Below are 26,881 nucleotides of genomic sequence, written 5' to 3'. Positions count from 1 at the left end.
GTCAGGACAGCATGTTCTGTCCAAGGATGCCCAGATCATAGCTTCAGAGATGCTGCCAAAGGAAGGAAACCTTTTTCCAGGCAGGATGGGTCATTCAAGGGACTTGTAAATGTTCTGTGGTTATTCAGTTTTACAACTACTACGTCTGAATTACAGGAAATTATTCTAAACTAGGGCAGAAAGTCTATATTAGAAGCAATCCAAATAGCTTCAGAATAAGGATAGGGACTCAAATATTTAAAGAGGTTTTGTCTTTTTTGTTTTGTTTTGTTTTGTTTTTACTAGAAAGTTTCTAGATTGGCCAAGCTGAAGTCCATGGAATAGTAGGGTATGACCACTGTCTCAGGCAGATTATTGATTGCTGACATTTAAAAAAAATCTTACATTATATTTATTCTGTTGAAAAGTATGTGCTTAGTCATGTCTGATGCTTTGTGACCCTATGGATTGTAGCCAGCCAGGCTTCTCTGTCCATGGGATTTTCCAGGCAAGAATACTGGAGTGGGTTGCCATTTCCTTCTCCAGGGGATCTTTCCAACTGAGGAATTGAACTTGCATCTCCTGCATTGGCAGGCAAATTCTTTACCCCTATGCCCTTGAAAAGTATCCTTGAAAGCTAATTACATGTGTTGGGCTTCTTTTTTTCCCCCCAGCTATATCTAAAGCAGGAAAGGATAGATTGTTCTCTATTTCCTCACATGTGAGAAAAGAATTGTCCAGCAAATAATTGGCTCAGAAAATTTCTGCCCAGTTTTGTGGGTTCAGGGGACCTTAGATCCAGTTTAAGAAAGACTCAAAATGAGAGTGAAGAGAGGGTGGAAGGGCATGTCCTTCAAAGCCTTCCTGTGTGACATATTGGTTATACATTATCTCTTTTCTGTCATTTAGATCCTCCCCTCTTATGTTTTCTTTCCCCTTCTTTGAACTTTGGGCAATAATCTAGCCTCCAGGCTGTGCTGCTTCTTAGAGGTCCCTAGAGACATTGGGGGAGCTGGTAGATTGAGACTGCCTACCAGCCAACTCGCACATTTGCTACGCTAGTCCACTCATCTCAAAACTGCCATGTTCTCAAGACTTTATAGAAGGACAGTCCCCTTTGGTAGAAGAAGATTTTTCTTAAACAAGAATTTTGGAAATTTAAAAAGCATTTCCTCATACAAACCACTTCAGAAGGGTCCAGATTATTCACAGCTTGTATATGATTACAAATGAAGTCTCCTCTCAGGAGGCAGTATCCCAGCTCCAGACCCACACAAACAAAGCAAAAATAGCACATGCTATATAATTCCTCTTTTCTGAAAATGACTTCGCACCTTCACTGTAATAATATCCTCAAAAAATTCCAATGAGCCAAAATAATGAGAGCAAGGGGCTCCATTCCCTCAAACCATGGGCTTGCTAAGTGTAGAGCTCTATTGGACTCCTCAAAAGGCTTGTGCAGTTTCTCTCCCAATAAGGTTCAAATAGACTGATGTGTAATTCTGAGTAATTTGCCAGTCCTTCTCCCTTTTTATCATAATATGTTTATGTTAATTATTGTCTTTATCTTCAGGGATCTCATTTTGAGCTCAACTAAGCTGTGAAATTATCTATTGACACTTCTCCAATTTCTACTCTAACTTCCTTTATCAGTCTTGGATGTATAATGTTTGGCTTGATGCCCTGTTGATTATAACATCTAATACTTGCAGAGTCTCAGCCAAAGTGCTCTCACAGTCTGATATCCAGAGCAAATTAATCCCCACTTTAGGCAAATCTCTCTCCTCGCTGTCCACCACTGATTTTGGGATGGGGAAAGAATGATTGTTCTGCAGTTTTTCCTACTTCCTTGGCTTTCATTACTCCCATTTCAAAATTATGCTTCTTTCTCCCCCTTTTGTGAAATCAGTGTTTTCTATCACTATTTATTTATTGCATATAAAAGAATTCTGTAAACTAAAAGTCTGATGAAAAAATGCATCCTTCTGCCTATCAAACCACAAGTTATCTTGAGATATAAAAATTTGTATTGTCTTTGGAACTGTAGGTTAGAGGAAATACAAGTTAAAACAATAATTTTATATAATTGGGCTTAACAACTTGGCAAAATAAAAAGGATCAATTATTGATGAAGATATAATTGGTATACCCTTTCTAAAAAAAGCCAGAAATATGTATGAAACATTTTTAAATGCACATATGTTTTAAGTGGCTTTGCTTTAAAATTTTTATCCTAAGGTTATTATTAAAATCATGGTCAAAAAGATTGATGAACAAATACATTGCTGAACCATAACTTGTTTTATCTTTTTTATTAAAAAAATTTTTTTGGAGTATAGCTGATTTGCAATTTTGTATTAGTCTCTGCTGTATAAGCTGATTCAGTTATACATATACATATATCCATTCTTTTTTAGGTTCTTTTCTCGTACACGTCACCACAGAGTGTTATAGAGTTCCCTGTGCTATACAGTAGGTCCGTATTAGTTATCTATTTTATGCATAGTAGTGTGTATGTCAATCCCAGTCTCCCAATTTATTCCTCCCCCTCCTTTCCCCCTGCTAGTTTTCTACAACTGTGACTCAATTTATATTTCACAAATAAGTTCACTTTACCATTTTTTTAGATTCCACATTGCAATATCATATGATATTTGTCTTTCTCTGACTTATTTCACTCAGTATGACAATCTCTATGTCCATCCATGTTGTTGCAATGGCATTATTTCATTCATTTTTTATGGCTGAGTAATATCCCATTCAGTTCAGTTCAGTTCAGTCGCTCAGTCATGACTGACCCTTTGTGACCCCATGAATAACAGCACGCCAGGCCTCCCTGTCCATTGCGAAGAGTTGACTCACTGGAAAATATCCTACTGTATATATGTAAATACCATATCTTCTTTCTCCATTCTTCTGTCAATGAATGTTTAAGCGTGTCCATGTCCTGGCTATTGTAAATAGTGCAGCAATGAATACTGAGGTGCATGTATCTTTTTGAATTAAGATTTTCTCCAGATATATGCCTAGGAGTATGATTGCTGGATCGTATCATACTCTATATTTTTAGTTTTTTAAGTAATGTCCATACTATTCTCTACAGTGGCTATACCAATTTACATTCCCATGAACAGTGTAGGAGCAAACCATTAATTGTAATCAAGTGTACAATAGGAGATTGATTAAGTAAACTGGCTACATTTATGGAATAGAATGTTATATGGGCATGAAAAATTAGGTTTTATTGCAAAATTCTTATTCTTTTAAGTAAAAATTGAGCAGACTATAACATTTTACATATGGAATAAAGATCTAACTGTACATAATTTTTATTGAATTGAAAAATTTTGTATCTCTAAAGTTTTGATTTTCAAGTGTCAAGTTTGTGAGTTTTGTATACTCCTCTTGGAGCTGCAGCTTTTAAAAACAAGTCGATCACTTCAGAATTCAAAATAAGGCTAAATGAAATATGTCATATAACATACTATCTTAATATGTGTTTTTTGAAAACATTATTAATGTTGCTCTAAAAATAGAAAGCTAAAATATATTGTTCAAAGAAAATTATTTTCTATTATTGAGTGATTAGGTATAAAATTTTTTTTCCTTTTCAAAATACTAAGGCTATAACATTTTGCAGTGTATATATAGTTGTTATCTTTCTACAACTAATTCACAAATGTATTAGCCAGGTCTGTAGGTGTTAATATGTCCTAAAGGCAGGCAGACAGAAGTTGCTCTGGGTTAATACTGTGGTGCTCTTTAAAGCTGGCAAACTGCCAGCCCCATTCTAACGTAACAGGTATAGTAATACATAGACAATGGACCGTCAATAAAAATCTATTAGTTTCAACAGTTATTCAGTGAGCCTCTATTACATTCCTAACTTTGTCTCATATAGATAAGAGATACAAGAATTATTGCACTCTAAATTCAAGAATTAAGATTTTAACAGAGAATAGGAAGTGGTGCAAATGAGAGCAGTAGTCATAGCACAGACATATGTGAAGAGATGACACAAAAATCAGAGGCATGACAAAAATCAGAGAAATAGTTGAAAAGGGTATCAGAAAAAGGTAAGTGGAAAAGCTGATTATTGGTTGGATTCGAGTAGACAGCGGGGAAAGCAAAGGTACAGGACAGGGCACTGTACAGTGGTAATGGGCAGGGACAGCGACAATGGAAAACGGAAAGGGGCAGTCACTGCTCTGACTTAGCAGGTTGCTGTCAAAAGCTCTGTGAAGATCTGGTGTTGTCAGATCTTGGATTTCCCTGCCAGTAGACAAAGGGAAGTCGTGGCCAAGATAGTAATGCCTGTTGATTCTATTTACCCAGCCCTTGCCTGGAGAATCCCAGGGACGGGGGAGCCTGGTGGGCTTCTGTCTATGGGGTCACACAGAGTCGGACACGACTGAAGTGACTTAGCAGCAGCAGCAGCAGCCCACAAATGCGGAGAAGAAATGGCAAGCCACTCCAGTACTCTTGCCTAGAAAATCCCATGGATGGAGGAGCCTGGTGGGCTGCAGTCCGTGGGGTCGCTAGGGGTCGGACACGACTGAGCGACTTCACTTTCACTTTTCACTTTCACACATTGGAGAAGGAAATGGCAACCCACTCCAGTGTTCTTGCCTGGAGAATCCCAGGGACGGGGAAGCCTGGTGGGCTGCCGTCTATGGGGTCACACAGAGTCGGACACGACTGAAGTGACTTAGCAGCAGCAGCAGCAGCCCACAAATGCGGAGAAGGCAATGGCAAGCCACTCCAGTACTCTTGCCTAGAAAATCCCGTGGATGGAGGAGCCTGGTAGGCTGCAGTCCAGGGGGTTGCTACAAGTCAGATGACTGAGCGACTTCACTTTCACTTTCACATTGGAGAAGGCAATGGCAAGCCACTCCAGTGTTCTTGCCTAGAAAATCCCATGGATGGAGGAGCCTGGTAGGCTGCAGTCCATGGGGTTGCTACGAGTCAGATGACTGAGCGACTTCACTTTCACTTTTCACTTTCACATTGGAGAAGGAAATGGCAACCCACTCCAGTGTTCTTGCCTGGAGAATCCCAGGGATGGGGGAGCCTGGTGGGCTTCTGTCTATGGGGTCACACAGAGTCGGACATGACTGAAGCGACTTAGCAACAGCAGCAGCCCATAAATTGGTCAGGGTTCCAATCAGAAAAGCCGAGCTCTAGGAATATAGATATAATTTATTATAAGAATTTGACCTTATGCAATTGTCAGAGCTGGTTACATAGTCTATTTGAAGCTGTTATTTATTAACTTGTATCTTTTGCTGGAAGCCAAAGTCTAGAAAACAAGTGGTTAAGAAGGGAGAATGGACATGAATGGGGAACAAGGAAAAACTAGAACCTGTAACATGAAAGCAGGAGGCAGTGGTACTCATTATTGCTCACAAGGAATCCCCCCAGGAGCTTTAAAAACATTGATGTGTGGGTCCCATCCCCAGAGATCCTGATTTAATTGGTCTGTGATATGACCTGGACTTTAGGATTTTTTAAAGCTCCCCAGATTCTAATACACAGCTAAGGTTGAGAATTCCTTGTGAGAACTTCCTTTGGTAATGGCAGTGTGATTTAAGGGCTGGGGGAAATCTCTTCCTCCTAACGCATACATATGTGTCCATCACAAACCTGTCAGACTGTGTAATAGTTCACCCTTAGTGGCTCATCCCATCAAAGCCTCTTCATTCCTTATTAAAATTCATATCCTTCTGCTAAATGTGACATCTTGAACTTACAATGAGTTTATCTTACCTAGAATCATAAAAATAATTTGGAAAGAATCTCAGAGGCCACAAGTTCAAACTAGCAAGTATTTTTACTGTGATTTTTATAGATAAGGAAGCTGAAACTCAGGGATGTCTTTCTCCAGCATTATTCTTCTCTGTAGCATTTATTTTGATGTGGGTGTGGGGAGAGCTTTTAATTAACATCCTTCTTCTTACATAATTTTTTTTAAAAATAAGAGGTTTTAGACTGTACTTGTGTGACTATGTATTTTTTAAAAACCTTGTGCTTTTATGTCAATCTATTTTAGAGTTTAAAATAAATTCTTTTGGGGTAAGGATCCTCATAAATGACATTTCAACCTTTAATATGCCTCATTTATCTAGCCTGCACCCCAGACCACTGAGGATCATCCAGGCTGCCTCATTTATCTAAATCAGCATTTCCTGCTCTGTCTTCTCATCACCCTGTGATTGCTTCCTGTGATCTACCTTTCGCTCTTTGTACCTTTCATCTTAATCCACAGTATCTCTACTCTGCTGGCCAAAGAGAATATATCATTGCCAAATTGGAAAGCAAAAAGATCCCCCACTTCTATTAAAAGACATTTTCATTTGTCGTATAATGTACATGTCTATTCTCAGAGACATGTTGGGCGTTTTGCTTATCTGGGAATTGTTTGAGGTTCCTCTGGGGTGAATGAATCAAACTCTATAAATTTACAACATATTAAATAAATCAATCCCTAAAGGTAAAGTTCTGGTCTAAGCTTTGACTAGTCTGATTGGAGCCCACCCTTTTTCTCCCCTCTAATCAGCATAGTCCAGTCTGAATCAGCCTATCTGAATCAAACTGATGTATTCTAGGACCAGATGCTTGTGAAATGAAAGGTATGATCTCATCAGAGACTCCATGTTCTAAGAGGCTCACACAAACAGGAGATTATAACCAAAATGTTTACTACTCTTCGTGACCTAAGTCCTAATTGGAATCACACAAATATTCTTGTCAAAATCCTGTTGCTGGTTTACCTCTCCATCAGAGAGAAACAGTCATTTTTCTGTATAATAACATGAACAGATAACAAATAACTGCAAGCCTTTAGATAATTTAAAAATCCTCTTAAGCTTAGTCTTTTTCTTCCTTTAATAGCTAATCTGAAGCATAAGGGTGAATGCAGTGCTTAAGCATATATTGTTTAAGACATTTCCATGAGGGATATTGAGCTGAGAAATACTTATGCAGTGTTAATCGCTCTAGTCATGTCTGACTCTTTGCAACCCCATGGACTGTAGCTCTCAGCCTCCTCTGTCCATGAAATTCTCCAGGCAGGAATACTGGAGTGGATTGCCATTTCCTTCTCCAGAGGATCTTTCTGACCCAGGGATCAAACCCAGGTCTCCTCCATTGTAGGCAGATTCTTTACCATCTGAGCCACCAGGGAATGATACATTTTGTAACCAGAGAGAGAAAAAAAAAATCTCTTAAGATTTTTCATAAATGTGACCAAGATTCTCCACTGACTGAATTCATCCAATCAATTTTAAAGAATTAAATGAGAAATAAGTCTTTAATGATATCTATCCAAAACGGACTAAAAAAAAAAAAATTACTTTCACTTGGGAAACTTGCTAATGTGATCTGAGGTGCTTTTTATTTTAAGGTTTAATATTGAAGAGGGCTTCCCTCATAGCTCAGTTGGTAAAGAATCTGCCTGCAATGCAGGAGACCCTGATTTGATTCCTGGGTTGGGAAAACATGCTGGCGAAGGGATAGGCTACCCACTCCAGTATTCTTGGGCTTCCCTTGTGGCTCAGCTGGTAAAGAATTCACCTGCAATGTGGGAGACTGGATTCAATCCCTGGGTTGGGAAGATCTCCTGGAGAAGGGAAAAGCTACCAACTCCAGTATTCTGACCTAGAGAATTTCATGGACTGTGTAGTTCATGGGGTTGGTGTTGAACACGACCCAGCGACTTTCACTTTCAATATTTAAGAAGTCTCAGGAATTTTCCTTCAGAACTTTGGAGTCTATTCACAGATTAATGATTTTGACCACAAATTTCAATTCTCTCCTCTTCATTTTAAATCAGATAATATGCAGAAGATGTTTTAATAAAATTTGTGGTTCACACATTTTTATAATAATCAACATAGAACCATGTGGTAAGTATTCCTGAATTTTAGTCTTTAACTCCACCATATACTTGTTATGTGAAAAATTACCTTTTTGAAAAGCTCTCATTTGTAAAACCTATTGTGTGGGAACTAAAGATAATGTATGTAAAACTCCTTGAAAACTGCCTGACAAAATAGCAGCTACTTAAGAGAAAAGAGTCCTTTTAAAACAAAATAGGTTTATTCATGAGAGAGCTGCTATTTAACCAGTTACCTCTTCCATCAAGTTTTATCTTCTCCCAAAGGTTAGTCCTCCAAATTTTGCCACTTCTTCCTCATCCTTACAGTTTCTTCATACATTGCTATCTGATTAATGTCTTTTATCATTATAAATATCTTTATTTTTCTCTATTTAATATTCTTACAGGATCATGATATTTAACATTAAAGGAAAGTTGTAAACTAGACTGGGCTTAGATGATAAAGCATCTGCCTGCAGTGCAGGAGACCCGGGTTCAATCCCTGAGTTGGGAAAATCCCCTGGAGAAGGAAGTGGCAACCCACTCCAGTATTCTTGCCTGGAGAATTCCATGGACAGAGGAGCCTGACAGGCTATAGTCCATGGGGTCGCAGAGAGTCAGACACAACTGAGTGACTAACACACAACACACACAATAAACTAGCCTATTGCTATAGATAGAGTTGTATTGTATGCTTGTGCATTTGTGCACATTTTGTTATAAATTGTATTTATCAGTCACTCTCCATTTTACCCCAACTTTATCGCCCCAGGTAACTGTTAATCTAATTTCTGTCTCAATAGATTTGCCTGTTTTAGACATTTCATGTAAATGGAATCATATATCATATTAGACTTACATAGACATACATCATAAGGGCTTCCCAGGTGGGGTTAGTGGTAAAGAACCTGCTTGCCAATGCAGGAGAAGTAAGAGATGGCAGGATCGATCCCTGGGTCAGGAAGATGCCCTGGAGAAGGGCATGGCAACCCATGACAATATTCTTGCTAGAAAATCCCATGGACAGGGGAGCCTGACAGGCTATGGTCCATAGGGTGGCCAAGAGTCAGACACAACTAAAGTGACTTAGCATAGCACACAGATCACATTTTGTTTATCATTTATTAGATGAGTCATTTGAGCTGTTTCTACTTTGGGGGCTGTTATGAATATTGCTGCTATGGATATTTATGTAGAAGTTTTTGTGAGGACTTTTGAACTGTGGTATTGGAGAAGACTCTTGAGAGTCCCTTGGACTGCAAGGAGATCCAACCAGTCCATCCTAAAGGAAATCAGTCCTGAATATTCATTAGAAGGACTGATGCTGAAGCTGAAACTCCAATACTTTAGCCGCCTGATGCAAAGAACTGACTCATTTCAAAAATTCTAGGAAAGACTGAAGGCAGGAAGAGAAGGGGATGACAGATGATGAGATGGTTGGGTGGCATCGCCGACTCAATGGACATGAGTTTGAGTAAATTCCGGGAGTTGCCAATGGACAGGGAGGCCTATCGTGCTACAGTCCATGGGGTTGCAAAGAGTTGGACATGACTGAGCGACTGAATTGACTTGTGAGGACATGTGTTTTCCTTTCTCTTAAGTTTTCCCTCTAGGAGTGGAATTCCTGGGTAAGTGGAACTAGTGGTAAAGAACCTGCCTGCCAGTGTAGGAGACAGAAGAGACATGGGTTCAATTTCTGGGTTGGGAAGATACCCTGGAGGAGGGCATAGAAACCCACTCCTGTATTCTTGCCTGGAGAATCCCATGGAAGGTAGCCTAGCAGGCTACAGTCTACAGGGTCTCACAGAGTCAGACACAACTGAAGCATCTTAGCATGCACATGGTAACTCTATGTTTAATCTTTTGAAGAACCACTGGATGATTTTCCATCATCTTACATGCCCACTGGCAATGGATGAGTGTTCTCATTTCTCCATATCTTCATCATCATATATTATTTTGTGACTTTTTAATTAAATCTACAGGGCTTCCCTTTTGGCTAGGCTGGTAAAGAATCTGCCCACAATACAGGAGACCTGGGTTTGATTCCTGGGTTGGGAAGATTCCCTGGAGAAGGGAAAGGCTACCCACTCCAGTATTCTAGCCTGGAGAATTCCATGGATTTTCCCTGGGGTGGCAAAGAGTTGGACATGACCGAGTGAAAAGTTTCACTTTCACTTAATTAAATCTATTACTTTGCCAACCAAGGTCTGTCTAGTCAAGGCTATGGTTTTTCCAGTGGTCATGTATGGATGTGATAGCTGGATTCTGAAGAAAGCTGAGTACCGAAGAATTGATGCTTTTGAACTGTGGTGTTGGAGAAGACTCTTGAGAGTCCCCTGGACTGCAAGGAGATCCAACCAGTCCATTCTAAAGGAGATCAGTCCTGGGTGTTCATTGGAAGGACTGATGCTAAAGCTGAAACTGCAATACTTTGGCCACCTCATGTGACGAGTTGACTCACTGGAAAAGACTCTGATGCTGGGAAGGATTAGGGGCGGGAGCAGAAGGGGACGACAGAGAATGAGATGGCTGGATGGCATCACCGACTCTATGGACATGAGTTTGAGTGAACTCTGGGAGTTGGTGATGGACAGGGAGGCCTGGTATGCTGTGATTCATGGGGTTGCAAGAGTTGGACTCAACTGAGTGACTGAACTGAACTGAACTGAGTGGGTATGAACTATTTACTGTCTCATTGATATTTTGCCTGTACTGTATCCTACATTTTCCTGATGATGAATGATGTTGAACATCCTTTTATGTGCTTATTGACTATTTTCTTCTTTAGAGAAATGTCTATTGAATTTCTTTGCCCATTTTTGATTGGGTTGTCATTTATTATTTAGTTGACAGAGTTCTTTAAGTATTCTAAATACAAATTATCTCCCAGTGCAATATTTTTTGCACTATATGGGTTGTCTTTTCATGTAATGATTGTACTCAAAAACACAAAACATTTAACTTTTGATGAACTCCACCTTATTTAATTTTTTCTTGCGTTGCATACAGTTCTGGTGTAATATCTAACATGGTTTTGCCTAACCCAAATACCAAAAAGTTATTCATATTTAATTCCTTTACTGATATTTTCATTATTTTTTTAAATTTTTATTTAATAAATGGTACAAAGCACAATGCCAAAAACATTAACAGTTAAAATTTCACCAAATGAAAAAATACTATAAAATATACAGTTGTAAAAAGCTACATTAAGTTATTTTACAACTGCCTCAGGCTGCAAAAAGAAAAAAAAAACCCAATGCCATACCTAAGTTATCCCTCTCTCAAAATAATGCCATTTATGTTATAAACCATGAGCACCCCATCAAAAGACGGGAACTGCTTTTGTTAATTCATATATATATATATATATATATATATATGACTGTATCACTTTGCTATACACCTGAAACAAACACAACACTGTAAATGAAATATAGTACAATGTAAAATAAAAATAAGTAACAGACCTTTGGGGCTTTACACAGAGTTAGAGTTCCTATCAGAGGGATAAAAGCACCACAGCCATACTGAATCCTCATGAAGGAGGCACACGAATGACTGGATTACAAGAGTTACAGGAATGAGAGCTGCTCACTTCCCAGAAACTACAGCTCACAGAAAATCAACAAAGGAACGAGACACAGACCATTCACTTATGAATGTGTAAAACTCAAGAAAGTCCACATTATTCCTACAACATGTTGAAAGTGCTTCAGAATTCACACAATACTAATTTTCTTTTGGTTCTGGTTAAATTATATATACCAGTTTATCACAAATGGTAAAATCTGTAACTCTGTTCAAAGTTTTAAAAGATTACTTAAGAATGGTTTCTTGTATTTCTATGCCACCTTTATAGTTCTGGTTTCTCATTTCTTAATTAGTAAATTCAGCGTGCAGTTTCTATCCCAGGTTAATTTATACACTTCCAGAAGGGATGGCCTCTTGAATCCACAGAGTGTTGAGGTGGGGAGCCCCCAACCACGTCAGATTCGTTTCACATATGATAATATACATGTTTCAGTGGCATTCTCCCAAATCATCCCACCCTTACCCTCTCCCACAGAGTCCCAAAGACTGCTCCACCATCCGTGTCTCTGCTGTTGTCTTGTATACAGGGTTATCATTATCCTCTTGCTATATTCCATATATATGTGTTAATATACTGTATTGGTGTTTTTCTTTCTGGCTTACTTCACTTTGTATAATAGGTTCCAGTTTCATCCACCTTCAGTTCAGTTCAGTTCAGTCGCTCAGTCGTGTCCGACTCTCCGCGACCCCATGAATCACAGCACGCCAGGCCTCCCTGTCCATCACCAACTCCCGGAGTTCACTCAAACTCATGTCCATCGAGTCGGTGATGCCATCCAGCCATCTCATTCTCCGTCGTCCCCTTCTCCTCCCGCCCCCAACCATCCACCTTATTAGAACTAATTCAAATGTATTCTTTTTAATTGCTGAGTAGTACTCCATTGTGTAAATGTACCACAGTTTTCTTATCCATTCATCTGCAGATGGACATCTAGGTTGCTTCCATGTCCTGGCTATAATAAACAGTGCTGTGATGAACATTGGAATACATGTGTCTCTTTCAATTCTGGTTTCCTCGGTGTGTGTGCCCAGGAGTGGGATTGCTGGATCATATGGCAGTTCTGTTTCCAGTTTTTTGAGGAATCTCCACACTGTTCTCCATAGTGCTTGTACTAGTTTGCATTCCCACCAACAGTGTAAGAGGGTTCCCTTTTCTCCACACCCTCTCCAGAATTTATTGCTTGTAGACTTTTGGATAGCAGCCATTCTGACTGGCATGAAATGGTACCTCATTGTGGTTTTGATTTGCATTTCTCTGATTATGAGTGATGCTGAGCATCTTTTCATGTGTTTATTAGCCATCTGTATGTCTTCTTTGGAGAAATGTCTGTTTAGTTCTTTGGCCCATTTTTTGATGAACCACTAGCCAGATTAATCAAGAAACAAAGGGAGTAAAACCAAATCAATAAAATTAGAAATGAAAAGGGAGAGATCACAACAGACAACACAGAAATACAAAGGATCATAAGAGACTACTATCAGCAATTATATGCCAATAAAATGGACAACTTGAAAGAAATGGACAAATTCTTAGAAAAGTTCAGTTCAGTTCAGTCGCTCAGTCGTGTCCGACTCTCCGCGACCCCATGAATCACAGCACGCCAGGCCTCCCTGTCCATCACCAACTCCCGGAGTACACTCAAACTCATGTCCACAGAGTCGGTGATGGCATCCAGCCATCTCATTCTCCGTCGTCCCCTTCTCCTCCCGCCCCCAACCTTTCCCAGCATCAGAATCTTTTCCAGTGAGTCAACTCGTCACATGAGGTGGCCAAAGTATTGCAGTTTCAGCTCTTAGAAAAGTACAACTTTCCAAAACTGAACCAGGAAGAAGTAGAAAATCTTAACAGACCCATCAAAAGCATGGAAATTGAAACTGTAATCAGAAATCTTCTAGCAAACAAAAGCCCAGGTCCAGATGGCTTCACAGCTGAATTCTACCAAAAATTTAGAGAAGAGCTAACACCTTTCCTACTCAAACTCTTCCAGAAAATTGCAGAGGAAGGTAAATTTCCTAACTCATTCTATGAGGCCACCATCACCCTTATACCAAAACCTGACAAAGATGCCACCAAAAAAGAGAACTTCAGGCCAATATCACTGATGAACATAGATGCAAAAATCCTTAACAAAAGTCTAGCAATCAGAATCCAACAACACATTAAAAAGATCATACCTCATGACCAAGTGGACTTTATCCCAGGGATGCAAGGATTCTTCAATATCTGCAAATCAATCAATGTAATACACCACATTAACAAATTGAAAAATAAAGACCATATGATTATCTCAATAGACGCAGAGAAAGCCTTTGACAAAATTCAACATCCATTTATGATCAAAACCCTCCAGAAGGCTGGAATAGAAGGAACATTCCTCAACATAATAAAAGCTATATATGACAAACCCACAGCAAACATTATCCTCAGTGGTGAAAAACTGAAAGCATTTCCCCTAAAGTCAGGAACAGGACAAGGGTGCCCACTCTCACCACTACTATTCAACATAGTTTTGGAAGTTTTGGCCACAGCAATCAGAGCAGAAAAAGACACAAAAGGAATCCAAATTGGAAAAGAAGAAGTAAAACTCTCACTCTTTGTGGATGGCATGATCCTCTACACAGAAAACCCTAAAGACTCTACCAGAAAATTACTAGAGCTAATCAATGAATATAGTAAAGTTGCAGGATATAAAATCAACACACAGAAATCCCTTGCACTACTATACACTAATAATGAGAAAATAGAAAGAGAAATTAAGGAAACAATTCCATTCACCATTGCAATGAAAAGAATAAAATACTTAGGAATATATCTACCTAAAGAAACAAAAGACCTATATATAGAAAACTATAAACATTGGTGAAAGAAATCAGAGAGGACACTAATAGATGGAGAAATATACCGTGTTCATAGATTGGAAGAATAAATATTGTGAAAATGAATATATTACCCGAAGTAATCTATAAGTTCAATGCAATCCCTATCAAGCTACCAATGGTGATTTTCGCAGAGCTAGAACAAATAATTTCACATTTTGTATCAAAATACAAAAAACCTTGAATAGCCAAAGCAATCTTGAGAAAGAAGAATGGAACTGGGGGAATCAACCTGCTGGACTTCACGCTCTACTACAAAGCCACAGTCATCAAGACAATATGGTACTGGCATAAAGACAGAAATATAGATCAATGGAACAAAATAGAAAGCCCAGAGATAAATCCACGCACCTATGGACACCTTATCTTTGCCAAGGGAGGCAAGAATATTCAATGGAGAAAAGACAATCTCTTTAACAAGTGGTGCTTGGAAAACTGATCAACCACTTGTAAAAGAATGAAACTAGAACACTCCCTAACACCATACACAAAAATAAACTCAAAATGGATTAAAGATCTAAATGTAAGTCCAGAAACTATAAAACTCCTAGAGGAGAACATAGGCAAAACACTCTCTGACATAAACCACAGCAGGATCCTCTATGACCCACCTCCCAGGATATTGGAAATAAAAGCAAAAATAAACAAATGGGACCTAATTAAAATTTAAAGCTTCTGCACAGCAAAGGAAACTATAAGCAAGGTGAAAAGATAGCCTTCAGAATGGGAGAAAATAATAGCAAATGAAACAACTGATAAAGGGTTAATCTCAAAAATATACAAGCAACTCCTGCAGCTCAATTCCAGAAAATTTTTCACTATTTTTTAGTTATTTCTCAGTGGAGTTTTTAGGACTTATCATATATACCTAAACTTATCAGGATCTACTTCAGATTTATGTTAACTTTATTTAAATTAGATATAGAATTTATAACTCCTATATAAGGCTTTCCCCTTCCCCTTTTTGTGCTATAATTCCCATTCAGCAATACATCATTATATTTATTACCTAATGTTTTTTTCTGTACTCTAAAGAAGGAAGCTTAGAGAAGAGTTAGTATATATTCATATAGTTTGCTACAGTAATTTTCTTAATATTTCTTGATTTCTTCATTTCTTTCTATGGATTCCAGTTACACTGTTGTTTTTTTATTACACTTGTTTCCTTACTATAATATAGCTTTGTTCCTACCCAATTTCTGTGTGCTCTTATTGTCAAATGTATTACATCTCCATAATTATAGGACAATGACATAATTATATACATTTTGTTTTATGTGATTGCTTTTTAGATTCGTTAAAAGAAGGAGAGACAACACATAAGTTTTACTGTATTTTATAACTATCTACATAATCACCATTATTGGAACTGTTTTTCTTTTTCAGGTGAATTAAATTACTTGATGTCTGGCATCACTTACTTTTAGCTTGAAGTACTTCCTTTAGTATTTCTTGGAAGACAGATCTGTTAGCAATAACTTTTCTAGGTTTTGTTTGTCTTGAAATGTCTTTTATTTGCCCTCACATGTTATAGATAGTTTTTCTGGATGTAAGATTCTTACAGGCTTTTTATTTTTTTAAGCAATTTTAATATCATCCTACTTCTTCTGGCCTCCATTATTTTTAATGTGAAATCATTTGTTAATATTGTTCTCTTGTTTGTGATGAGTTCTTTTTATCTTAGCTTTCAAGATTTTCTCTTCATCTTTGGCTTTTATTGTTTTCTCTATGATACATCTCTGGATGGATCTCTTTCTGTTTACCTTATTGAGAATTCTTAAATGTCTAGATACATTTTTTTCATCAAGTTTGGGTAATTTTATTTAAAAAAAAAAACTTTCTTTTTTCCTCTCCTTTTGATGCACCTGCTACATGCATGATGGCAAATTTAGTGATGTCCTACATTTCTCTGAGGCTCTGTTGATTTTTCCTTCATCATTTTTTCCTCTGTTCTTCAGATTGCATAATCTCTATCTATTTATCATCAAGCTTACTAGTTCTTCTTTTGCCAGTCAGATTTACTATGAGCCCCTCATGAATTTTTCACTCCAGCTATTATAATGGTATACGTTTCAGCTCTAAAATTTCCATTGATTCTTCAAAGAATTTTTAATCTCTTTATTGATATTTTCTATGTTGTGAGATATTGTCATATTGTTTTCTTTATTACTCTAGTCATGATTCCCCTTAGTTCTTGAACATGTTTATAGAAACTGTTTTGTAATTTTTTTCTGTTAAGTCTGGCAGGCAGGTCTTCTCACATTGCCTTCTAATATTTTTCCCTATGTATGAGAAATGCTTTCCTCTTTCTTTGCATGTTTAATAGTTTTTGCGAAAAACTGACCATTTTAGAGTATATATTTTAATGGTTCTGGATATGGTAACCCCAACATGTCCACCTCTGCCCCTGGGCTTGTTGTTATGGGAAGAAGGGAAGGAGGAATCTTGTGTTCTGGGTTATAGTGACTCAGAGTAGAACTTCTATCACGTTGAGCTGGGGGAGAGGAGGGAGGGTGCAGGTCATGCTCTCACTGTTATTTAAGAGATATTCTTGAATAAATGTTTGTGTGCATGTGTTTGTGGGTGGGGAGAGGGTTTTCCCTGATGGCTCAGATGGTAAAGAATCTTCCCACAATGTGGGAGATGTGAGTTCAATCCCTGGGTCAGGAAGATCCCCTGGAGAAGGGAATGGCAACCCACTCCAGTATTCCAGCCTGGAGAATCCCATAAACAGAGGAGCCTGGCACCCTACAGTCCATGGGGTGTGTTTTTGATTAGCTGTATGTCCCTAGGAAAATTTGCAGATATTTTGAATGACTGCTTTTTCAAAAATAATTTTTATTGGTTATGGTTGTTTTGCTGGGAAGCAGGTCTACAGAGCTCTACTCCAGGTGTGGAATTGGGGCCTTGATCCACCTCAGCATAGCTCACATTTTTTGGCAGTTTGAACTCAGAAAGTTGACTCTCTGGGAAGTTTTATATGTTTTATTAACTTAATATTCTAACATAATTCTATATATTACTTAATATTTTAATATTCTAAAGATGTATTAGTAATATATTTCTTTTGTTTATTGAATACATACTGCTAAGCATGTTATATATACCATGTTGACAGTCATACCTGTATGAGATAGAGGCTTTTACCACCATCCCATGTTTTACAAATAATAAAAATGAGATTCACTCAGAAAGAAATAATCCTCAATGCCATAAAACTAGTTAGGAATGGAGTCAGTTCAGTTCAGTTCAGTCGCTCAGTTGTGTCTGACTCTCCACGACCCCATGAATCATAGCACTCCAGGCCTCCCTGTCCATCACCAACTCCTGGAGTTCACTCAAACTCATGTCCACAGAGTCAGTGATGCCATCCAGCCATCTCATTCTCTGTCGTCCCCTTCTCCTCCTGCCCCCAACCTTTCCCAGCATCAGAGTCTTTTCCAGTGAGTCAACTTGTCACATCAGGTGGCCAAAGTATTGGAGTTTCAGCTTTAGCATCAGTCCCTCCAATTAACACCCAGGATTGATCTCCGTTAGAATGGACTGGTTGGATCTCCTTGCAGTCCAAGGGATTCTCAAGAGTCTTCTCCAACACCACAGTTCAAAAGCATCAATTCTTCGGTGATCAGCTTTCTTCACAGTCCAACTCTCACATCCATACATGACCACAGGAAAAACCATAGCCTTGACTAGACGGACCTTGGTTGGCAAAGTAATGTCTCTGCTTTTTAATATACTATCAAGGTTGGTCATAACTTTCCTTCCAAGGAGTAAGCGTCTTTTAATTTCATGGCTGTAATCAGCATCCGCAGTGATTTTGGGGCCCCAAAAAATAAAGTCTGACACTGTTTCCACTGTTTCCCCATCTATTTCCCATGAAGTGATGGGACCAGATGCCATGATCTTAGTTTTCTGAATGTTGAGCTTCAAGCCAACCTTTTCACTCTCCTCTTTCACTTTCATTAAGAGGCTTTTGAGTTCCTCTCCACTTTCTGCCGTAAGGGTAGTGTCATCTGCATATCTGAGGTGATTGATATTTCTCCCGGCAATCTTGATTCCAGCTTGTGCTTCTTCCTGCCCAGTGTTCTTCCTGATGTACTCTGCATATAATTTAAATAAGCAAGGTGACAATATACAGCCTTGACTCACTCCTTTTCCTATTTGGAACCAGTCTGTTGTTCCATGTCCAGTTCGAACTGTTGCTTCCTGACCTGCATACAGGTTTCTCAAGAGGCAGGTCAGGTGGTCTTGGATTCCCATCTCTTTCAGAATGTTCCACAGTTTATTGTGATCCACACAGTCAAAGGCTTTGGCATAGTCAATGAAGCAGAAATAGATGCTCTTCTGGAACTCTCTTGCTTTCTCCATGATCCAGCGGATGTTGGCAATTTGATCTCTGGTGCCTCTGCCTTTTCTAAAACCTGCTTGAACATCTGGGAGTTCACGGTTCACATATTGCTGAAGCCTGGCTTGGAGAATTTTGAGCATGACTTTACTAGCGTGTGAGATGAGTGCAATTGTGTGGTAGTTTGAGCATTCTTTGGCATTGCCTTTCTTTGGGATTGGAATGAAGACTGACTTTTCCAGTCCTGTGGCCACTGCTGAGTTTTCCAAATTTGCTGGCATACTGAGTGCAGCACTTTCACAGCATCATCTTTCAGGATTTGAAATAGCTCAACTGGAATTTCATCACCTCTACTAGCTTTGTTCATAGTGATGCTCTCTAAGGCCCACTTGACTTCACATTCCAAGATGTCTGGCTCTAGGTCAGTTATCACGTTATCGTGACTATCTTGGTGGTGAAGATCCTTTTTGTACAGTTCTTCTGTGTATTCTTGCCACCTCTTCTTAATTTCTTCTGCTTCTGTTAGGTCCATACCATTTCTGTCCTTTATCGAGCCCATCTTTGCATGAAATGTTCCCTTGGAATCTCTAATTTTCTTGACGAGATCTCTTGTCTTTCCCATTCTGTTGTTTTCCTCTATTTCTTTGCATTGATCACTGAGGAAGGCTTTCTCATCTCTCCTTGCTATTCTTTGGAACTCTGCATTCAGATGCTTATATCTTTCCTTTTCTCCTTTGCTTTTCGCTTCTCTTCTTTTCATAGCTATTTGTAAGGCCTCCTCAGACAGCCATTTTGCTTTTTTGCATTTCTTTTCCATGGGGATGGTCTTGGTCCCTGTCTCCTATACAATGGTACGAACCTCCGTCCTGAGTTCATCAGGCACTCTATCTATCAGATCTAGTCCCTTAAATCTATTTCTTACTTCCACTGTATAATCATAATGGATTTGATTGAGGTCATATCTGAATGGTCTAGTGGTTTTCCCTGCTTTCTTCAATTTAAGTCTGAATTTGGCAATAAGGAGTTCATGATCTGAGCCACAGTCAGCTCCTGGTCTTGTTTTTGCTAACTGTATACAGCTTCTCCATCTTTGGTTGTAAAGAATATAATCAATCTGATTTCGGTGTTGACCATCTGGTGATGTCCATGTGTAGAGTCTTCTCTTGTGTTGTTGGAAGAGGGTGTTTGCTATGACCAGTGCATTCTCTTGACAAAAATCTATTAGCCTTTGCCCTGCTTCATTCCGTGCTCGAAGGCCAAATTTGCCTGTTACTCCAGGTGTTTCTTGACTTCCTACTTTTGCATTCCAGTACCCTATAATGAAAAGGACATCTTTTTTTGAATGGAGTCAAGATGATCACAAATCTGTAAGGTTTTAATGAATGTGGTTGTGCAGAATTTTTTCTGCCTTTATTGCTCTTTCTTTTATAAGATATATTTCTAGAAGTCAAATTACTAGGAGATGAATATTTAAATTTTCTTGGTAAGAATTAGCAAATTGATTTCTAGAAAATCATTTTTTATTAATTTTTTTTCTGTGCTGGGGGCTAGAATATCCCTTTCATTTTTTCACCAGAAATAGAATTATATGATCATTTCACTTGTATTATGTTGTTACTGATGTTGAAATGTTTCCATTCTCTTAATATAAATTACTTATTCATATGTTGAGACTCTTGAAGGTTCTTACTATTTTTATGAGCCTTTTACATAAACAAATATAGATATTTGCTGCAAGTATTTTTGCTTAACTTGTTTTTCACTGTTTTATTTTGGTTGAATACATTTTTTATTATCTTAACAATTTGTGTGTAGTCCAGCTTGTTAAGGAAATCATCTACTTAATTTTTTGAGATGAGAAAAAAGAGGCTCAGAAGCAGTTATCCTAGAGATCAAAATTCTGAACACTACTGTCAGTCACCCTTGGTTCACGGGGGACTTCCTGGGGAGTGACTCTCCTCACAGTGGTTGCAAGAACATTGCCTCCTCTGTGAGGCATGCCTTCTTAAGGGTCTGGCATACTGGAACACCTCACCAAACTACTCTTTTCTGGTAAACTCCCTATCAAGGAGCTATGCTCAATATTCCAATTCCAGTGGACTGGGCAGAAGGTCAACTCTCTGCATTTTTTTTTAAGTCAGATACTTTAGGAGCTATGATATTCTGTATTATAGACTTTAGTCTCCCTTCATCTAGGAGGCACATCTTTCAACTTAGTTGACAGGTTAGCTGGGAGACACGAGCAAAGTCAGGTGAGCAGAAGCATATTTCTCAATTTTAATTATCTCTCTCATTTACTTGTTTGAATGACAACACCTCAGTTCATATTGAGTAAGTTTATGATAACCAATCTGAAATTCTCTAATTCAAAATTCTCCAAGCTAGGCTTTAATAGTATGTGAGCTGAGAACTTCCAAATGTTCAAGTTGGATTTAGAAAAGGCATAGGAACCAGAGATCAAACTGCCAACATTTGTTGTATCATAGAAAAAGCAAGAGAATTTCAGAAAAATATCTACTTCTGTTTCATTGACTGTGCTAAAACCCTTGACTGTGTGGATCACAACAAACTATGGAAAATTCTTCAAGAGACAGAGATACCAGACCACCTTACCTGCCTCCTGAGAAATCTACATGCAGGTCAAGAAGCAACAGTTAGAACTGGACATGAAACAACAGACTCGTTCCAAATAGGGAAAGAAGTACATCAAAGCTGTATATTGTCACCCTGTTTATTTAACTTATAAGGAGAGTACATCACATGAAATGCCAGGCTGGATGAAGCAAAAGCTGGAATCAAGACTGCTGGGAGAAATATCAATAACCTCAGATATGCGGATGACACCACCCTATGGCAGAAAGTGAAGAAGAACTAAAGAGCCTCTTGATGAAAGTGAATGAGGAGAGTGAAAAAGTTGGTTTAAAACTCAACATTCAAAAAACGAAGATCATGGCATCCGGTCCCATCACTTCATGGCATATAGATGGGGAAACAATGGAAACATTGACAGACCTTATTTTCTTAGGCTTCAAAATCAGTGCAGATGGTGACTACATCATGAAATTAAAAGATGCTTGCTGCTTGAAAGAAAAGCTGTGACCAACCTAGAAAGCATATTAAAAAGCAGAAACATTACTTTACCAACAAAGGACCGTCTAGTCAAAGCTACGGTTTTTCTAGTAGTCATGTATGGATGTGAGAGTTGGACCATAAAGAAATCTGAGCAATCAAGAATTGATGCTTTTGAACTGTGGTGTTGGAGAAGACTCTTGAGAGTCCCTTGGACTGCAAGGAGATCCAACCAGTCCATCCTAAAGGAAATCAGTCCTGAATACTCATTGGAAGGACCCATGCTGAAGCTTAAACTCCAATATTTTAGCCACTTGATAAAAAGAACTGACTCATTGGAAAAGACCCTGATGCTGGGAAAGATTGAAGGCAGGAGAAGGGGACGACAGAGGATGAGATGGTTTATGGCATCACTGACTCAATGGACATGAGTTTGAGCAGGCTCCGGGAGATGGTGATGGACAGAGAAGCCTGGTGTGCTGCGGTTCATGGGGTCGCAAAGAGTTGGACACGACTGAGCAACTGAACTGAATCTCCTGAATATTCCTTAGTAAGAGGATACCTCCGTAGGGCTTCTACAACACATACTTCACTACCAGTTAAGGATCTTAAGTCTTTATTAGATAACGTCCTCGTCTAGACATATGTCTCCCATATGTGTCTCCATTTCTTTCCTTCAAGAGGGCAGCCATATTTAGTTTGTCTCTCTACTAGTCATCGGTCTGCACAGATGTTCTAATGACTATCTTCTAGGACAGCAATATAGACAGACAACCACCAATGATTACTACCTTCCCCTTCCCCAAATTCAAACTAGCAGGCACATACTCTGCAAGCTACCTGTTTCTTATCATTACTAGTGACAAACATGATTTTATTCTTTCCTAAAACAATCTGGCTAGTTGTGGTATTAATAGAATATATTGATCCAAATAACTAACAGTCCAGTTCATTTGGGAGAAGAATCAACTTCTATGAGAGAATAGTTTTACTTCTGTGGTATGAAATAATATATAATTATATTAATTTAGTCCAGAAATAAGTTGAAATTATGTATTTCCCCCCATTTTCCCTAAATACACATCATGGACTATAATAACTTGCAGTTTTCCTCTGCCATGAAAGCAAAACTTTCTAACTGAAAACTTTATAATCATATAACCTATATTTTAATGGCAGGGGCAGGGGATGTCTTAAATATTAAAATTCCAAACTGGTATTTTCTCCAGAATGAAGAGAGGGCTCCTTTTTCAGATGTGACCTTATCCTGAACTTCTCTGAAATAGCACAGTCAACTGTGCTTGAATGTATTTGACCTCATCAGTTTACTGAAATTTGAAGCCATATCTATACAGAGATATGGATAGATATGCATCTATTATATATATTCAGATATATATCAGTAATTATTGGGAAAATGATAGTCCAAAACTTCAGATATTAAAAACCTCTTCCTACAAAAACTTGAATAATTGTTATTACTGATTGAAAATGCTCTACCTGTTATTATCAAGTCATGTGTGGGTCTTCTGTTCATAAGCAAAAACATTGGAAGATTAAAAATAAAAGCCATAAGAACTAATGTTAAAGTCCCTAGAAGTGCACTGTTAGCCTTTCTAATGTTAAAATCCCTAGAAGCACATTGTTAGCCTTTATCCATTTTGGATACAGAAAAGAAAGTCAATTACCAATTTTATTTTAGGTAATTGCTATGGCCACAGTTACCAGGAGAAACAGAAATTCTTCAAAAGCAAACTCACAATAAAGACAATGTTTTTTCCTTCAGTGAATTACACAGATATATTTTTGTCAAAGGTCTCAACCAGCAACTGTACAACTTGCCATAGTCTGCCAACACATCCTTGCCAGAGCCAGTCTCAATTGCTCAAAGAGAAAAAAAAAATAGAAATTTCTTCTAAACAAGAATATGAACCAGCAGGTCCTAACCTAGTGGAGAATGTTTGATAATCTCAACCTTTAAAGGATCTAATTTTTTTTTACAAAAGTGGTTTCATAAACTTTTAATATACATTTATCATTCATTTTGCTAGTGATATTTTAAAATAACTATTCTACCGGTTTAGTCTATAAATCCAACTTTTGACAAGACAGAGAAGAAACAAGACACTCTAAAGGGAAAACGTGTCCATCTTTTGTTGTGAATACTCATATGCATCATCCTATAGAGAATACCTTTTAGCAAGCACACTTGGCCCAAACATCTGTGCTCTATTTTGTTTTCCTGAACAAATCAATCCATTCAGGGACTATAAAACAAGAATTCATATAAAAATGTATGTAAGAAAGACACATTTCTCTTTTTAAAAGCTCATTCATCCATGATGAAGCTATTAAAAGAAGGTTCAAGTTAGCAATATAGAACAAGGGGTAATTGTGTGGTGGGAAGGTCCAGATGAGGGATGGTGGGGTTAGAATGATGGAGACCCGGTGACCAGACCGACCACAAAGATGTCCTCTGGGGGGCTTATTTGAGGATAAACAAAAGAGAAGGTGATCTACACAGATTTGCCAAAGATTCATGGTAAACAGCTGGAAGACATTCCAGTTAGTGAGAAAAGCATGGTGCTGGGGTGTGCTGGGGTTAAGAGACCTGGCTGAACACAGGTTGGCAGTGAACAGAAGCAAACAGCAAGCAACACACAGAAGCTGAGGAAGAAAAACAAAGTCAGAATCTGGGAAGCAGTGTGTACCAGGGGAGATGTGTTCAGGAGTAAACCTCTGATACCAGAAAGGGCCCTGCCTCTAGAGGGACTGCATGCATGCATGTTAAGTCACTTCAGTCGTGTCCGACTCTTTGCAACCCTATGGACTGTAGCTGGTCAAGCTCCTCTGTCCATAGGACTCTCCAGGCAAGAATATTGGAATGGGTTGCCATGCCCTTCTCCAGGAAATCTTTCCAACTCGAGGATTAAACTCACATCTCTTTATGGCAGTGGGTTCTTTACCACTAGCGCCACCTGGGAAGCCCAGAGAGCCTATGGTAATGGGAAGACTCGCAAACCAAGAGTAAAGCACATGTGACTCTGCTTCTGAAGTTAAAGGGCTTTAAAAGGATTCTCAGAAATAGAAGGGGCATGTCTCCCTTGGCAACCCATGGCAGAACTTGCGTAGGGTAAGGACTAGCCATTATCAAATTACACAGTTGTATACACCCCTTCACTCTATTGTAATAAACCACTGCCACTGAAAGGAAAGCTTCTTATTTCACAGATGTGTTGGAACAATTAAAAAGGTGGAATGCTGAAAATCACTGAAATAGGGGGACTTGATCATAAAAAAAAAAAAAACAATCAAGGAGTTCATTATAATTCCAGAATGCAGTATTAGCAGTACAGTTGCATTTAGATCGATCTTGATGCTGACCTGTGAGTACCTGTGAGTACCAGGATGTAACAAGGAAGCTCATGCACCTTGGATTCAGGTTGGCCAACATTCAGTTCCCAGTCTGCCACAGACCCTGGGCACATTTTTAAGCTCACTGACTCTCATTTTTCTATTACTGCTTTAGATTCCCACAACTGCATATTTAGAGAATCTGGTGATCCAACATGGACTTCCAGAAGCCCATTTTCAATGCTTTAGCTTTTCAGTGGTTTATAACATCCTTTCACGACCCCTCCATAATCTGTCCCTTCTCGGCCAGCTAGAGTTGTCCCACCAATCTATTCTCTGGGGGTGGGGCTCAGGCAAAGGATGCTGCAGAGAGAGCAAAAGGAATGGATGACAAACAATTTGGGAGTTGGGTGGGAAAGGTCATGAATATGGTCTCTCAGCAAGTCAGGGAAGGAAGATGCTGGTTCCCATGTGGTATGTACCCCCAAAATACAACTTCTCGGAAATGTTCAGGTCACTTCCTTTGTGTACTTCTCAGGTTCCTGGCACCACTTGCCCTCTGTGACAAGGGTCTCTTTATCCCTCTCCTCCTAGGCTCACTGAAGAATGAACTCTTGTTTCAGACATTTAAAAATACTGACACAAATAAGTATATAATTACAAATCAAGATAAGCACTAAGTAAGAAAAGAAGAGGATGCAATTAGACAGTATAATGGGATCTGATTTAAGTACGGAACTTGGAGCTGAAAAGTGGGGAAATAGCATCAGTAGACATTAAATATCTAAAGAGTAGGAGGAAAGGGATTTCTTGGCTGAGGGAACAGCAAGATACTCTATTTTACCATCACTGGGATAGTAACTCTAAAGGAGCAGCATCCGTTTCCATCTGAAACTGGATGGGCTTTAGAACCAACTGACCTGTGAATGATTTGATGCTTACAAATTAAAAAAAATAATAATAGAACCACCACATTTAAATTCTTAAAGAATGAGACTAAATCAGCAATATAAAATGAGAAATTAAGATACTTTAAATAGCAATTCCATGGATATAGTCATTTCCATGTGACCTAACATGTTTCTATTACCTTTTCCAGGTACCAACAGAAAGGAAGGGGAGGAAGAAAGGTAAGATGTTCCATATTGTCTTCCCTCAAGTTCTCCAACCTATCACTGGTGTTTAAGGAACGTAGGGTCCTCTCAATTCCTCCATAAGTGTCATCACCCCTGTGCAGACCATCTCACACGTGGTCCGTGAGTGAGTACTCTCAGCCTCTTCTAATTTCTTGTTTGTTTCCTTCTTCTGGCTGATAAACCCTGGAGCAGCAGCTTTCCTGTGTGCTTGCTCCCCCTCGCTCCTGCTCAGGGTTGCCAGGGGCCAATGGGCACCACGGGAAGGCCGTGCCAGCCTATAGTATTGGTCTTCAGGTCATTAATTTCTTAAGCTTGAGGGCTGTACCGACTGCTCCCTAAGAGTGGCTTCTGTCACTATAGAACCTTCTGGCACTATTTCTCATCATTGCAAGAAGTTGTTGAAAGTTACTGGTCTCATTGTTTCAAGGGGATTACTCTGACAAATAAACTGGGTTTTATTCACTCATTTCTGTACGGCTTCTCACATGAGGATTAGGGCACAAGTCCTTTGGCATGCTGGTGGTAAGACAAGCCCACACAATAAGCATTAAATATCATCAATATACTCTTCCTTTTGCCTTTCTGAATACAAGATATTCACCCCTGTTTCCCCATTAGCCTCATGGGATATTTGGATGCTGTAAAGAA

The 26,881-nt window shown here is 38.8% G+C and overlaps 1 long non-coding RNA gene across 1 annotated transcript in view; it reads left to right on the top strand.

The window, feature by feature from the left end:
• LOC148775236 (uncharacterized) overlaps positions 1-26,219 on the top strand; it is a 61,127-nt gene extending 34,908 nt beyond the window's left edge. Inside the window, exon 3 of the long non-coding RNA XR_016039304.1 lies at positions 26,197-26,219. This is a non-coding gene — a long non-coding RNA (uncharacterized LOC148775236). The remainder of the gene's footprint in view (positions 1-26,196) is intronic.
• Positions 26,220-26,881: the final 662 nt, after the last annotated feature.

This window comes from Moschus berezovskii, chromosome 16, assembly GCF_049115385.1.
Source record: "Moschus berezovskii isolate FMDL1 chromosome 16, NW_MosBer_1.0, whole genome shotgun sequence".
NCBI lineage: Eukaryota > Metazoa > Chordata > Mammalia > Artiodactyla > Moschidae > Moschus > Moschus berezovskii.
The sequence above is the reverse complement of the archived record's forward strand: the minus strand, read 5'-3'. Positions and strand labels throughout refer to the sequence as shown.